We start from the raw sequence: 16,416 nt of genomic DNA, 5'->3' as shown, positions 1-16,416 counted from the left end.
ACATTAGTAAATATGATGCAAACTGTTTTAACAAATTACTTCAAACCCAGCAACTTAAAACAACAGAAATTTATTCTCTCGCAATTCTGGAGGCCAAAAGTCTAAAATCCAGGTGGTTGGCAGGGCCACATTCCTTCTTAAGGCTCAAGGGGACAATCATTCCTTGCCTCTTCCAGCTTCAAGAGGCTGCAGGCACTCCTTGGCTTGTGGGTGTATAACTCTAATCTCTGCCTCCATCTTCACATGACCTTCTCCTCTGTGTGTCTTCTCCTCTTCTGTCTGTGCCAAATCTCCCTTTGCCTTTCTTTTATAAGGACATGCGTCATTGGATTTAGGCACCACTTGGATAATCCAGGATGATCTCATTTTGAGATCCTTAACTTAATTACAGCTGCCAAGACTCTTTTTCTAAATAAGGTCACATTCACGGGTTCTGGGGGTTAGGATGTGGACATATCTTTTTGGGACACCATTCAACCATTATACAAACAAAAACTTGAAAAGAACTTGGCCTTTGGGGCTTGCTCACTTGCTATTCTTGGGAACCCTGACACTGCCACCATATGAAAGAACCCTGGGCAGCCCACAAGATGATAAGAAATACATGGCCAAGTCATCCCCAAGACTCTAGCCAACAGCCAGGCATGAGTGAAGCCAGGCTAGACCATCTAACCCCAACTGAACTGTCAGCTACTCATATAAATCAGCAGAGCCTGTCCAGCCAACCACAGAATCATGAGAAATAAGAAATATTTGTTGTTCAAAGGTGGTTTATGTTGCAAAAGCTAACTAATTTAATTTGCTTTTTGTTTGTTTAAATTCTGTCTTCTTTTCTTCTCTTTTTGAAATGGCGTCTGCATCTCTGTCTCCTATAAACCTCCCATATGAGGGAGAAGGTAATGTAAGAACTTCACATTTATTTTCAGTGCTTAAGAGTGTAGTCTAATGCCTGCTGCTTCTGGTGTGGTTTCCTCATTTCAAACCCCTCCAACTTCACTCTGGCTTCCATCCCACACACTGAATAGATTTAATCCTTTCTGGGGTAGGCAGTTCCTAAGCATTCTCTTCTCATCTTCTTATCTGAATACATCATAGTTGACCGCTCTACTATCTTTCAAGGGAACTGACCTGTGATTTGAGATCCCATCTATTTGAAAATAACCCTTAAACTCACGATGGCTGAGAAACAGGCACTTCTGCTCAGGCTGTTTTTACAGTAATGGGGACCTGGACACATGAGGCCTGCCTGTCACACTAGGAAGAGCAAGCAACTAGTTATCCTTCTCTTGTTTTAGAAGTGATAGGATACCTCTGCTGGAAATGGCAGGAGGGAGAGGGGCATGGGGAGGAGACTGGCAGGGAGAGAAACTGAACAAGTAGAGAAGCACCAAATTCTCAAGGCAAGAACTTCCCTGTGTAGGGCCCTCAGGCAGGGTATAGAGCAAAGGAGGCTTAAGAACCAGACAAATGGGTAGGAACCACATACATGGGTAAGCTGCTGTGAGATCAGGAACCTGTCTCCCATTCCACTTCTTCATTGCACAATTCTCTGTCCCACTCCCTTCCATCGGATCTATCTCAGGAAAGGGCACCACCATTCAAATAATGGCTGAAGAGCCATCTTTGAGCCATCTCTGTCTATCCTCTTTCTCAGCTCATCACCAATTCTTATTTCTCCACAAGGTATCCACTTGTGTCTTTCTTCAGACCATGATCTCACCAACTAGTCCAAGCCACCATCGTCCTCACCTGGACTCCTGAATAGCCTTGCCACTGATTTCTCTGGATCCCCTCACAACCCCCTACAATCTGTTCTCCACACAGCAGCAGAGCGGGCCTGAAAAGGTAAAGCAAATTATGGCATTCCCCTATTCACCATCTTTCAGTGGTGTCCCTCTGCCCATAGAAATAAAAGCCGAATTCCTTACTTTGTCTGTAAGTCCTGTGTGAACTGAACCTACCCTTTCTCTGCTTCCTCCTCTCTACCAATATCACTTCCCTTTTGTTCAACATGATGCACTTCCACTGCTTGTGATGTTCCGTGAACGGGCAAGGACTCTCCTACCTCAAGACATTGGAATTGTCCATTTGCTGGGTGTGTTTCATCACTAGCTCTTCCAACGAGGCTTAGTCTCCTCCATGAATTACAGCTCAGATGTCACCTAGTCAGGAAGATCTTTCTACTTCTCATAAAGTGGGCAACCCAGTCACTCTCTACACATCATCATTATTCATTTTATTCCTAACTATATTAAAAATCTACAATTATCAGTATTTCTTTACATATGTATAATTAGCTCTTTATCTGTATTTCATCTACCTCTCAATACAAGAATAAACTCCATGAAAGCAGGAACTCTACCTTGTTTATTATTATATCACTGGAACCTAACACAGTGTCTACACATGGGAGTACCCAGCAAATATTTGTAGAAGGAAGAAAAACCTCATTTAACCCATAGAGAACTGTTCCTATTTTACAGATAGAGAAAGTGGTTCACAGAGATTGAAAGACTTGCCTGAGGTCATACAGTTGGCACCTCAGCGCGTCCATTAGAGGTCATGCCTTGGGACTTTTCTTTTTAGTCCTGTAGCTCTAGCACTACAGATCCAAGGTGAGTGATTTATTTCCCTCTCCTTTAGAGTAAAAGTGCAGTTGGATATTCGCTTATCACTCCGATTGAAAGGATGTCATCATTCTCCTATTCATATTTTTAAATCACACTTCTTTTCACTTTAACAGTAACTCCTCGAAAGCTTGAAAATGTAATATATTTCCTTAGCATAATGTTTTTCTTCTGTGAGTTCTGAGTTTAGAATAATGATTTCACTCTGTGACTTGAATACACGTTCTTTATGTTGATGACTTTGGTAATCAAGCACATGAGAAAATTCTCAAACCTTTCAAATGCATTTGGAAAAAATTCCAGATAGAAATCATTTTGGTACAATACTTTTTTAAACAGGTAGATGAGGCTGTGGTACCTGAAACTAATTGGACTCTGGAAGACAAGACGCCAGGCATAGGGAGGCTGGTTTAGAAGGGAAGCCACACAGAATATAGATATATATAAACACAGGGACACTTAGGATTTCTTCTCCTGTTTGCAGTCCTTTCCTCCAAATTTTAAAGATCTGTTTCAGAGAGCTTCTAAGAACTGGTTTCATAAGCACAGCAGTGGGGGCGAGAAGACAAGCTGTTATGAGACAAAGAGGATAGAATAGTGGGTAGAGGAATGCTCCACATCACTAAATGATGAAGTCAGAGAATAACCGCCTTACAGGCAGATGCTCCATAGAGATAGAACTAACAAAAGCAATGAAATATATCTAGATATTGCAGTAGATAGAACGCAGCAAGACGTATGTGTGCAGAATCCTGAGAACCCATCTTTATCTGCCTTACTAGCACTCAGAGAAATGAAAGACACATTTGAGAACCCATCTTTATCTGCCTTACTAGCGCTCAGAGAAATGAAAGACACATTTGCAGTTCCATACGACAATATTAGCTCATTTACAAAATTCAAAGGAATTCAAATTAAGCTGATGTGAGGTTCAAGTTGAAATCAAACAAGTACACACAAAAGATAATGGATAAAAGTAATGCATTCTCAGATGCTAAGTCTAAAATGCTAGTGCTAACTTTATGGTAATTTTTTAAAACCTGGTGTATCATAAAATCATCTTAAATGGAAAAACAATGTCCAATGACTGACAAATGCTGAAAGCATTCCAAATAATTTTGTGGCCCTGTGGCAATTTAAATCGTACTGTAGATTTATCACCATTCAGATTCTCTACTTAGTAATATAGCCTCCCCACCACAAGGATGGATTATCAGATAACATCCTAAAAATAAATATGATAATGCAATGAAAGAAAAAGGTCAAAGCTTTGCTGTCTAAGCATTTTTGCCTTCTTTTTCCCTTTCACTGTTGGACAGCTCAGGCTGTTAGTGCAATACCGAAAAAGATCACTTGAGGGCAATACAGTATTTGTGTTTTGCTTTCTCTCATAGCTATGTAGGTTGCCTTGGTGACAAAAGATTGCCGTTTCTTTCAAATTTGAAACCACATTTTAATATATGGGAAGAAAAAGGCTGTACTTCATTTTAAACTTACAATGCATAAATCACATAAGACAAATGCAAGTCAGATTTTCTCCTGAAGGAAGCAAAAGTCTGTCTTCCTTTAGCAGACAAATCAGCTTTACCTAGTCGGTATAGTTGGGGATATTTTATATTTAGGATTTGTCACAGCCTTTGAGACAGATGTCAAAGAATAAAGGAAATTTTTAACAGAAATGGTTAAAATTACAAACATAATAAGCTTTAAAATGTACTGGTGGGGGGCTGGCCCCGTGGCCGAGTGGTTAAGTTCGCGCGCTCTGCTGCAGGCAGCCCAGTGTTTCGCCAGTTCGAATCCTGGGCGCGGACATGGCACTGCTCATCAAACCACGCTGAGGCGGCGTCCCATATACCACAACTAGAAGGACTCACAACTAAGAATATACAACTATGTACTGGGGGGCTTTGGGGAGAAAAAGAAAAAAAAAATGTACTGGTGGGAAATTATTTTGTTTCTATACCCAAAGTTAAAATGTAAACATCATCTGTCTTCTCCACTGGGTACATATTTTATAATACTCTTAAGCATTAAAGTACTTAATTTGGGGGCAACACTTACTGCCATTGTCTTCACTGTTATTACTTTGCATTCACATACCACTTTGTAAAAGGGTTATTTTTATTGCTAATTATTTTTTTCTGCAATGTGATAAGTGCAGTGGAGTCTATTCCAAGCCATTTATCTCTCCTGCCTGCTGAGTACTAGTATTGTGTCAGGCACTGAAAGTTTGTTTCCTTTTTATTTTTTTATTTTATCTTTTTGGTGAGGAAGATTAGCTCTGAGCTAACATCTGTGCCAATCTTCCTCTACTTTGTATGCAGGACACTGCCACAGTGTGGCTTGCCAAGTGGTGTGTAAGTCTGCACCCAGGATGAGAACCCAGGAACCAGGGGCCGCCGAAGTGGAGCGCATGACCTTAACTACTATGCCACCAGGCTGGCCCCTATTTCCTTTGCAAATAAAAAATAAACATAATCTCTTCTTTGAAGAATTCTAAACTTAGTTAGGCAAGTAAATTTTTCTTCTTCCTTTTTGTTCTCCTGATTCTTTGCTGACTTCATCTGATTTTTTTTCTCCCAGTATATTTTCCTGTCCTCAGAAGACACTTATCATTACCACAGCAATGGAAAACTCAGGCGAGCCCTGTGGTCAAAGTCCAGGAATCAAGATTTATAAAATTAATTCAGTAACTCTCCAGATGTCTGCACAGAAGTGGAAAAATTCAGGAAGACTGCGTGAAGTTTTGCCTTAATTCACAAGTCCACTACCAAAAGCTCCATCTTAATTCTGTATTGTGTAGAGGGTAGTGAAGGAAGGGATTACACAGCCGCTCCGTCTGTGACAATATTTCTGGCGTAGCTAGCTCATCTATTAAAGAAATAATGAGTAACTCAAAAATTAACATGGTGCTGTTCTCTGTGGATTCTTAAAGTATTTGAAACATTGCTTACACTGGTCCTCTTTTTCCATGCTCATATTTTACCCTAAAAACTTGTTTATTCTATAAACCTATGATCAGCAAGGTGTAACAGAAATCAGAGCAACACTCCTGTGCTGGGCAAAGGCAGAAAAAGGAAGAGCCTGCATAGACTAACTTATAAGAATTTCCAAGATGTTCACAGACCATTGACTCCTAGGCTCCAGTTGGAGAAATAACACTTGCTCTTTACCAGTCCTCAGCTGGTCCCCGTCCTCATCCCTGCGCAGGCATCCACTAGAAGGCGCCAGAGAGAAGCAGGCTTTGAACTAGACAAGGGAAGGGGGTGGAGCCAAGGAGCAGGGAAATATATGTCCTAACATCCAAAATGCCACTGAGGCATTCCCTTTTCCATCTTTCAAGCATTCTGAAGGAATTCATTTACCTCTCCTGATTTCACACTAAAATCCAAGAGTATTAGCTAACCTTCACTTTTCTGGATATATAAGTAATACCTATCCATCAGTTTTCTAGTATTAAAGGAAATGATAATTAGCAAATTTATTCATTAGGGTTATGTTTTACCTTATATTGTCACTTTAACACATTATATATATATAAAATATATATAATGCATACATGTCAGTTAATTATATTTGCACATATGTATCAATCAGGTCACTGTATTAGTTCAGAAGAGATACGTTTGCAGTAACAAAGATGTTGTATGTGAATTCATCATATTTATCTTTTGTTGAAGAACCTATTCAAATCATATTTTCCCAAAATGAGAGTTTTTGGTATGTTACAATTAATAAGTTACCTATAATGAAAATGATAATGATAGACAATCATTCAATGATGAACGTTTTTTGATATTTATCCCCAAGGCTTTGGGGATACGGACACATTTCCTGCTGTTCTAAAGCTTAGAGTCATGTGTTTAAACGATCATTTTTGATCAAATAAACATGACAATGCTTATGAATAATTTTCTTCCTATTTAGGGTAATAATCCAGGTTTAGCATTAAGAATTAATGAATGCACAAAATTACTTGACAAAAGTTTTATGAAACAAAGTTGGAGAATGAATAAATGAAATGAATGAATGAAATTTTTCAAAATGAGACAAAGTTGCCATCAACAGAACGAAAGTTGCCATGAATACTAAAAAGTTATTTTGCATTGATGCACTTTAAAATCATGTGCAGTTGCAAAACAATCATTCTTTTTCTAGAGCAAACACATATCTGAAATAATATTTAACACCAATGTGGGCTGATGAGAGAAGTGTTATTTTGCAATTATGATTTTGGTTTTGATTATAAGTCAGCTTTAGCCACATGTTTGTTTATTTAATTTTATGCCAGTTATCTATAATTTCTATTTATATAAAATCATACTTTAAAATGAACACCCTGATGCAATTTTTAAATTTAATCCGAGCAAGAGTAGATTAAGTAATACATCAACTCATTTTACGAACTCCCAGGAGCAAGCTTTTATTCACATTCTTTCTACAGCTGACATAAATCTCCCAGGCCTGCAGAAAGACCAGATGCTCAGTGAAAAAGTCTTTTACAAGGTCTGTTCCATAGTCTGCAGTTTTAGACATAAAATGACGACCAGGAGAAGAACACTTCCTAAAGTCGAAAACCCCTACTGTAACTTTACACCTGCTTCCAAAGACATTACTCATTTTTACCCTGGGAATATATGAGCTATCTCACCCGACATTATGAAAGGCGCTGCATAAATATTGACGACAAATGAGGCTAACTTCATCCCTGCAACTGTGTCATACTTCCAAAACTGAATAAGAGATATATGCACTCTCTAAAAAGGGTCCTCGTAAATAATAACATTCCCCACTTCGCCAAAGTTCACTCTCTCCTCTGCGCACATTTGCTGATCGCATGCATGTGAGGGGGAAGTGCAGGCACAGGGAATGGAAGAATGGCCCCCCAAAGGCCAATGCAGCGGTGGTAGAGAGCTGGTGATTCAGAGCCTCAGACGGGGCAGGAGCTTGCTTTAACTTGGGTTTCCAGTAGAGACAATTCTCACTGACTTGAGAAAAGGCTCCAATGTCCTGTGTTTTCCCCTTTCTATCAAAGTGGTGCTGCCCAGAAATTTAGGTTATGATGTCTGTCTATTGCATTTACTGGAAAGCCACTGGAAGATCATTGCAAAATATAGGCTGAATTAGAACAGGTAGGGATTAAACAGACTTGGCAACACCTCACACAGTTAAACATTTTTAAAAGATCTTCAAGTGAATTCAATCTAAGACACCTTTATCGAGAGCTGATGACATTCAAGGAATCCTCTTCACATAACTTTTGAATACCTAGTATCAACAAATGAACATCTTTAAATGTGGGATGCCTGATCAAACAATGAATTCATTTAAGTTATATCTCAACTAGACAAAGTAAGAGTTTTGACAGGTCTTCCTGCCAGAAGTCACAAATCACTCCAGCAATACATTTTCATCAAAGCAGTCAGCTACAATCACAGCTATAAAGACTCTCGAGACGTCATAAAGAAGTTACAGATATGAGAGTTTCCTCCCTGCTGGATAACTTTACAATGGATGGAGGGATAACTTGTGACTTTGTACTCTAAGAACCAAATTTAAATTTACAATATTTCTTGCAGTTAATCTATATGACCTGTGTATATAGACAGCCATGGACACAGGTGAAGGAAGTTATACTTAGAATGGTTGTTCTCCTTTTGAATTCATAGATATAACTGGAGTGTTTTACATTCGAATTGAGAGCTTTTTAGAGAAATTTTTGAATAAAATATTGCTTTAAATTTGATTTATTATATTTCACCAAGAAAATGACATTGCTTTAAAAGCAGTAAAAATGGTTGTCTTAAAATCAGATCATAGGCTATAGTAAGCAAATCTTGCACTTGCTATTCATTTTCTTTCCCTTTTTCCATCTCCCTCCTCCTTTTAAATGTGAACATCCTTTGGAAACATCTAACACAAATTATAAATTATTTTTATTGTATAGAAGGGGATTTTAGAAAAATTTAGTTTACAAAGCTTCTACTTTCCATTATGTCTCGAATTTGCATTTCTTAATATTTTTCAACTCTCTCCAGAGCTTTAGAAGATAAAACGTCTCAGCAGCAGACTTAATTGGAAATAAATGAGCTCATAGTTATATCTGTTATTACTTTCATACCTCCTTTAGCTGCCAGAATATTCTATAAATAGCCACTGATAACCAGTTTAGTGGGCTTGCCTCACTGCACAGTGAATAAATCACCACTGATTTAACTAAGTAATTTAGCTTCTGAATTCAGGACTCAGTACACACACACACACACACACACACACACAATGTCTTTTTGAATTTAAGAACAGTATTTGATAAATTTTGATGTCATGGGGTTCGTCTTTAAAGTGGGTTTTGGTCTTGTCTTCCACATTAGCATTGAGAACTGTTTCCATGGTTTTTTTCACCTCTAAAAATATCAGGAGGAAGCAGTATTTTGGAGGATGGTCAAGAGATTTAACAGATAAGTATAATCTATTTTAGCTGAAGCAATAAATACTTCAGTTGAAGGGTAAATAAATATTCCCTTGTTTTTTGAAATCTATCTGTAGCATCAAGTGTAACTTTGACCTTGTAAGAAAATAATCGCTCTCTGGCACATTAACCCAGGAAGCTGCACTACCTCCCTTTGAGGGCAGATAACAGTGTTGTCCAGAATAATCAGGCAAGATCTTGAAAAGACAAATCCCAAGGAGAGGATGAAAATGACAAGAACTGAGTGCTTTCCTCTGCCACCACTGCGGCCTGCATCTGTCCCGCAGACACAACAAAGACAGGAATAAGAAACAAAACAGTGAATAAAGCATGAAAATCTAAAGCAAATCAAATCACAAAGAGCTTCCTTTTCTCATGATTTATCTTCAGGAAATGCATAAAAACTATCACCAAAAAAACGTATTATTTCTACCAGTCATCTCTACTAAGGTCAGGGGAAATGACTTAAATAATGAAAAAAAGAAAAAAACAAAAAAGTTACTTGGAATATCTAGGAGTCTCAATGTCCTCTCAAGATAGATAGTGAACTAGTATAGGTGAAATGAGATAAAGCATGAATTTAACAAAAAAAGCCCAAAAAATAAAAACCTGTGTGGAATGGATTCCAAAAGCTGTTTTGAACTGGGCTGGCCAGTGGTGGCAATGGACAGGGGTGGCTGGAGTTTGGGGAGGGGGGCTGCTGAAGGCTTCTCTGAGCGGACAGAGTGGAGGAAAGTATTTTTGTTGTACTCCTGCCTCTGCCCTGTGATCCCCTGGGACAATCACCGTCTGCTCCCTCTCTGTTAAAGACATGAAGTCCACCCCAAGATTGAGGTTGCTCCATTTCTTGGGGATAATGTCCTGCTCAGGTGACGCGTTGATAAAGCCACGTGAGATTACATCACAGTCGACATTCACTCCTCCACTCTATTCTCTCACAAACCCTGAGTTTGAGGGATTATAATAATGGGAAATGCCTCCTCCCAGGGCACTTCCTCAGAGTTTAGGGGGTGAAATTCTGACCAGAGAAATTGCCTGCTACAGTAGCAGCAGGCGGAAGTGGTCGAAAGTGGTTTTATGGTGCCTAGAATTCATCCTCTCCCCTCTCCAAGGCTTCACCTGCAGGACTGGCCTTCCGCAAACACTATAACGGCCAGAATAAATAGTATCTGCAAGAGAACTTACGCTCAAAGGACAAAATAGGGGACACACAAAAAGTACAGCTACCTCAAAAGAAAGGCAATAAACTGAATGACATATGTCATGCTACTACAACTAGAGGACTAGGGCGCAGTGGTGCAATGGATAGCGCACTGGACTAGGAGTTTAATGCACCAGGAGTTTAAAATAAGCATGATTAATATACTCACGGAAATATTGGAAGACAGTAGCAAATGAAATATGGAAAAAGAATCATTGAAAAGAACTAAGAGGAAACATAGTAAGAAATCAATAGATGTAAGCAAAAATGCGCACAGTTCTTAAGGGATATCAGTGCAGGAGATGAAGGGGTCAAAATGTGAACAGAAGAAAGAAAGAAAAAAGAGTGCACAAAAATACTTCAAGAAATCATAAAAACAAATTTCCCAGAATTAAACAGTAAAGACTTCCAGCCAAATTGCAAACACTCACTAAGAAAAGAAACAAATCCAGGAGGATGAAACAGGGGAAGGAAAGGTGACACACTCCTTGATAAAATTTATTGTTTTGTTTTCCTTTTGAAGGAAAAAAAGACCATAAAAGGAAAAAAATGATTATTTCCACCAGAACTAAAACTCTACATTCTTTGAAAAGTTTAATAATAATTAATGAGAAAATAAACATGTGCATGTCTTCAATGAAGGGTGACCACCGTATGTTACATATATTAAAAATGCATACCTTTTAAACTTGAGAAAAGTTGAGCTTTACAGTGAAAAGCAGGAAAAGATATTTAAAAAGAAACAAAAAGGATGAATACTAAAGAAATAAATAAATAAGTCCTAACATAAACACAGTGTATGAAACTCAGTTAAAAATTACAAATTAAAAAACAAAGATTCTCAGATTGGATCAAAACAATAAATTCCCAAAATATATTAACTATGAAAAGATACATTTAATATAAAGACATGTAGAAAGGGTAAAAATAAAATATGTATGTGGGAAAACAAAAATATGAACCAAAAGAAAGCTCATAGTAATCTTAGTATCTGACTAAAACAGAAATTAATGCAATAGTATCCTAAGACAAAAGAAAGGTATTATATACCTTTCGAATATAGTATATACCTTTAGTTAAGGAACTATGGAGAAAGAAGATATAGGCATCATAAGTAAATAGATAACTAATAATATAGCTTCAAAATAGTTAAGCACAGAATGGCAGGGAGAAATAGACAAACAACTGTAGTTGGAGATTTTATCAAGCAGAAAAAAACCCAGATATCTGCAAAATACAATTAATACGTACTTAATAAGCCTTTAACTATAGATAGAATTCTACACTCACATGTAGAGGTTTCCTTTTCAAGCACTCATGGAAGACTTGTTTTAAATAGAAAGGTTATTAGTCAATAAAGGAAAGCCTCAATAAATTTCAAGATACCAGTAGCATACAGAATATGATTTCTGATAATAATCCAATAAATTAGACATTCAAAACAAAAGGATAATTTAAAAATAATTTTATACTTAGAAACTGAAAAATGTTATTAAATACTTTGAGTTAAACAAGGCAAACATAAGAAATATTAAGAAACACTTAGAACTAAATAATTTGAAATTTATGGGACGTGACTACGGCAGTATATAGAAGAAATTTATAGCTTTATCCTTTTTTACCAGGAAACAAAAATGTTAAGCATAAAGGAGGCAAGCATTCAAATGAAGAAGCTATAAAAAGGACAAAAGAGCAAACAAGCAAAAAACTAGAAGCCAAAAACCAACAAAAATAAGGGCAGAAATCTGTGAAATTGTGAGCAACAACTTCAAAATGATGGGAAAGATTAACAAAATAAAGAACTAGTTTCTTTAAAAAGATTAACCAACAATAGAGACCCCAGCAATTCTAATCAAGAAATAAAAATTAAATATCTACATATCATAAAACGAAAAACATGAAATAAGCTATAGATACCACAGATATAAAAATTGAAGCATTATAGTAATCAGCTATACGCTGAAGAATTTGAAAACCTACGCGAAATTGATAAATTCTTTAAAAAACGCCAAATTGCACAAGCAGAAATTGAGAACTTAAAATCAATCAAAATATTTTAAACAAATTGAAATGTTAATGCTATTGCAAAAAACCTCCAAATCTATTTTTTCAAGAGACTTGTACCAAATTCTTGAGGGTCAGTTAACTTCTATCTTATACAAGTTGTTCCAAAAAATTGAAAGAGTGAAAGTTATCCAGCTCTATTTTGTGAGCTCCTATAATCTCAACTGCAAAAACCAGATAAGAGAAATATTTAAAAATATAATTATGTTGATATCATTCATGAACATAGATATAAAAATCATAATTAAACCAATCCAACAGAGTATTGAAAAATAGCCCCAAATTATCAACTCGGTTTTATCTCAATTATGCAGGGAGGTTTTCTTAAAAGAAAATCTAGCAATACTATACACCACATAAACTTGAGGAGGAGAAAAATCACACGATTATCTCAATCAATGCAGAAAAAAGCATTTGTTAAGTTCAAATTCTTTTTATGTTGAAGACTTCCAACAAACTAAAAATATAAGGCAACTTCTTTGACTTGGTAAGGTTTATAAATTCATATCTCTTTGAGTTATACTCTAAAAAGATTTAAAAATGAAATCATATGACTTCTGGGATTTGTTTCAAAATAAGCTAGTGTTAGGGAAGGAGAGTGAAGAAAATACAGATGAAGCAAGATTACCCACGAATTCTCATAGTTGAAATGGCAATGATGGCTACATTGTGATTAATTGTATTATTCTCACTACTTTAGCAGAGATTGTAAAGTTTAAACACCAAAAACCGACTGCAAGCATTTCACTTAGTGGAGAAACTTGAAAAGAATTCCCTTTACAATGAAGAACAATCCAAGAGTGCTCACTATCGTTTCTACTTTTAAAGAAAGTATTGGAGATTCTGGCCAACATTAGTACAGGAAAAGAAAGAAGGAAAGAACATATATGAGAATTAAAAGCAGAGAGATTAACATGACCTTATTTGCAGATAAAATGACCATCTGCTTAGTAAAACCAATGATATTAATAGTAAAACTATTGGAACAAGTTTGCCAAATAGAAGTTCAACTTTAAAAACATTATTTCTCGGGGCTGCCCGGTGGCTGAGTGGTTAAGTTCGTGCTCTCTGCTTTGGCAGCCCAGGGTTTCGCCGGTTCGGATCCTGGGCGCGGAAGTGGTATGGCTCATCGGGCCACGCTGAGGCGGCGTCCCACGTGCCACCACTAGAGGGACCCACAACTAAAATATACAACTATGTACTGGGGGGATTTGGGGAGAAAAAGCAGAAAAAAACCCCCAGTATTTCTCTATCATAGTAATGAGCAACTAGACAATATAATTTAAAAAACAATGTCAACAAATACTCTAAGGAATCTAGAAATAAACTTAACATATAAGACCTCTGTGGAGAAAAAAATTTAAACTCTAATAAAGGACAAAGAAAATGATATCAATAAATGCAGAGATTTAATATTATGAATAGCAAATTCTTCAAAAATTAAACTATAAATTCAATGACACTATATATTGAAATTCCAGAAGGATTTAAAAAATATGCTTTTATTCTAAAATATTTATGAGGAAATAAATGTCTATAACATAGCTAACTTAATCTTGATAAGGAAAAGTAGAGAAGGAACCTCTCCTGGCAGATATAAGACATACTTATACTGCCAAAATAATAAAAACAAAGAGGCCAGCTGGCACAGAAGAGAGCTCAGGGGCAGCTCCATATACATACAGGAACTTACTCAATAAAGATGATGTCAGATTCATGGGAAATGATGAGTTTTTAGCCCACCAGAATTGATTACATAAGAAAAAAATCTGGATCAAAAGTTCAAAAGTGAACTGTAGTTGAATTAAATATTTATATGTCCAGGAAAAATTATAAAGGGAATAGAAAAAATGGAGAAGCACATCTTTGTGACTTAGAAATAAGAAAGGATTTCTGGAACAAAATCTCCAATGCAGAAACCTAAGAAAAATTAATTTGATTAATCAATAGAAGACTTCTGATCAACAAAGGACACTGTGGATAAAGTTAACAAGATAGATGACAAATGGAGCTATTTGCAAGAGATAGGTATCACTTATCACTTGTTACAAGCTGGAAAAGCTCAAATGGTGGTCAAGTCATGGGGACAAGGAAAGTCGAACAATGGCATAGAAACTGATATAGGCATTCTGGAGGGCAAGCTGGCATTACTGAATTCTATCAAATGAACCCATATCCTATGACCCAGCAATTCCAATGCTGACTACATATTCTCCAGAAAATCACATACAGGTTCATATACAAGGATTTGTACATTTGAAGCTTGTTTGCTTTAGCTAAGAGTTACAGCAATCCAGATGTCTGTCACTGGAGGAGTGGACAGGAAAACTGTAATGGAATACACTTCATGGAATACTGTAAGTCACTAAAAAGCAACACAGCTGTTCACATAGCAATGTGGACAGTTCCTTTCTAAAAATACATAGTGGTACATTTTTAAAAAGTTAGAAAAATAAAAAAAATACCTAATGTGATACAATTTATTTACTAAAATCACATGCATGCATAACAAAATAAAAATGCATATTTTACAAGAATATATACAAAAAGATACACATTAATCATTATAATGGTGGCCTTTTGAAGGGGAGGGGAATTGAGTGGGAAATAAGGACACACTAGATTAAATAAATAGATAAAACAAGAGAGGAGTCTTGCACACACTGTTGGTGTAAGTTCCACAAGAATGGGATTTTGGTCTGTGCTCAATAAATATTTATTGCATCCATGAATGTGACGCAAATTAAGGAATATGGTTTCAGTATTTCTCTATACCTGAGTTCCAACAATTAGGTTGAATCATATGAAATTGCAATTTTTTGGAGGTGAAAAATGGCCAAATATCAGCAATTTCATATAATTCAAGCTAATAGAGGAAATTTGGGAATAATTAAAAGTACTTAGAGAAATATAAAAAGCTACTGCAAAGACTTGTGGGAGATAACAAGAAAGGCAAACCAAATTAGATTCCACTTTTTCATGATTAATTAAAAAGTCTATATATTGATATAATTGAGACAGGATGATTATCCTTAAAATAAAGCACCCTTAAGAGCTAAGTCATCAATACTATTTCATTAAAATGTTAGCTATCTATTTTGTTAGTCAATCTAACACCTGTACCTTTTATCATGCTGGTCTGTTTTTTAACTGGCAATATTTAAATGGATCATTAAAAATTTTTCACAATCAGAAGATTTTTCAGAACTTAAAATGCAGTTTATGCAAGATAAATTCTGAAAAACATCAGATTCAGCCACTTTTGATTCTCTTGAAACTATGAAAGTCACTTGTACATTCTTTTTTTTAACCACTTTACTCTGATTGAGATATAAAAACCTGCACATATTTAATATACAGAACTTGGTGAGTTTAAGAGATAAGTATACATCCACGAAGCCATCAACACAATTGAGTGATAAACATATCTATCCCCTCTTAAAATTTCCTCCCACCCTACTTATTTATTTATTTAGTGATAGGAACACCTAGCGTAAGATCTGTCCTCTTAGAAAAACCTAGTATTATGAACTGTAGGCACTAGACTGTGCAGTAGCCTCTAGGACTTCCTCATCCTGCATAACTGAAACTTTGTACCCTTACCCTCACACCTCCCCAGACCCCTGTCCCCAGCCCCTGGTAACCACCATTCTATTTTCCGTTTCTGTGAGTTTGGCTATTTTAGATTCCTTCTCTAAGTAGGACCATGTAGTATTTGTTCTTTGAAGGAATTTTTGACCTGACAATGCTAAGACACTTGAACATTCTTTAATTTCTTCTCATTTCCTCTTACCTGTCTTCTGAATAATTATTTCTATAAAATCAGAAACTCCTTAAAATTTACCAAATACATTGTCAAGTAGACCTTATTTTCAACTGTGTTAACCTGAGTTACCTTTTTTTGTTTGTTTGTTTCCTGCTTTATCTCCCCAAATTACCCCGGTACACAGTTGTATATCTTAGTTGCAGGTCCTTCTAGTTGTGGCATGTGGGACACCACCTCAACGTGGCCTGATGAGCGGTGCCATGTCCTCACCCAGGATCCGAATCAGCAA

General features: G+C 36.5%; 1 protein-coding gene across 5 annotated transcripts in view; it reads right to left on the bottom strand.

Moving 5' to 3' along the window:
* The window catches only part of CPED1 (cadherin like and PC-esterase domain containing 1), a 271,872-nt gene that overhangs the window by 162,539 nt on the left and 92,917 nt on the right, over positions 1-16,416 (bottom strand). The gene's annotated exons all lie outside the window — the stretch shown is intronic.

The sequence above is a fragment of the Equus quagga genome, chromosome 8 (genome assembly GCF_021613505.1).
Source record: "Equus quagga isolate Etosha38 chromosome 8, UCLA_HA_Equagga_1.0, whole genome shotgun sequence".
Lineage (NCBI taxonomy): Eukaryota > Metazoa > Chordata > Mammalia > Perissodactyla > Equidae > Equus > Equus quagga.
This window is presented reverse-complemented; position numbering and strand designations above follow the sequence as displayed.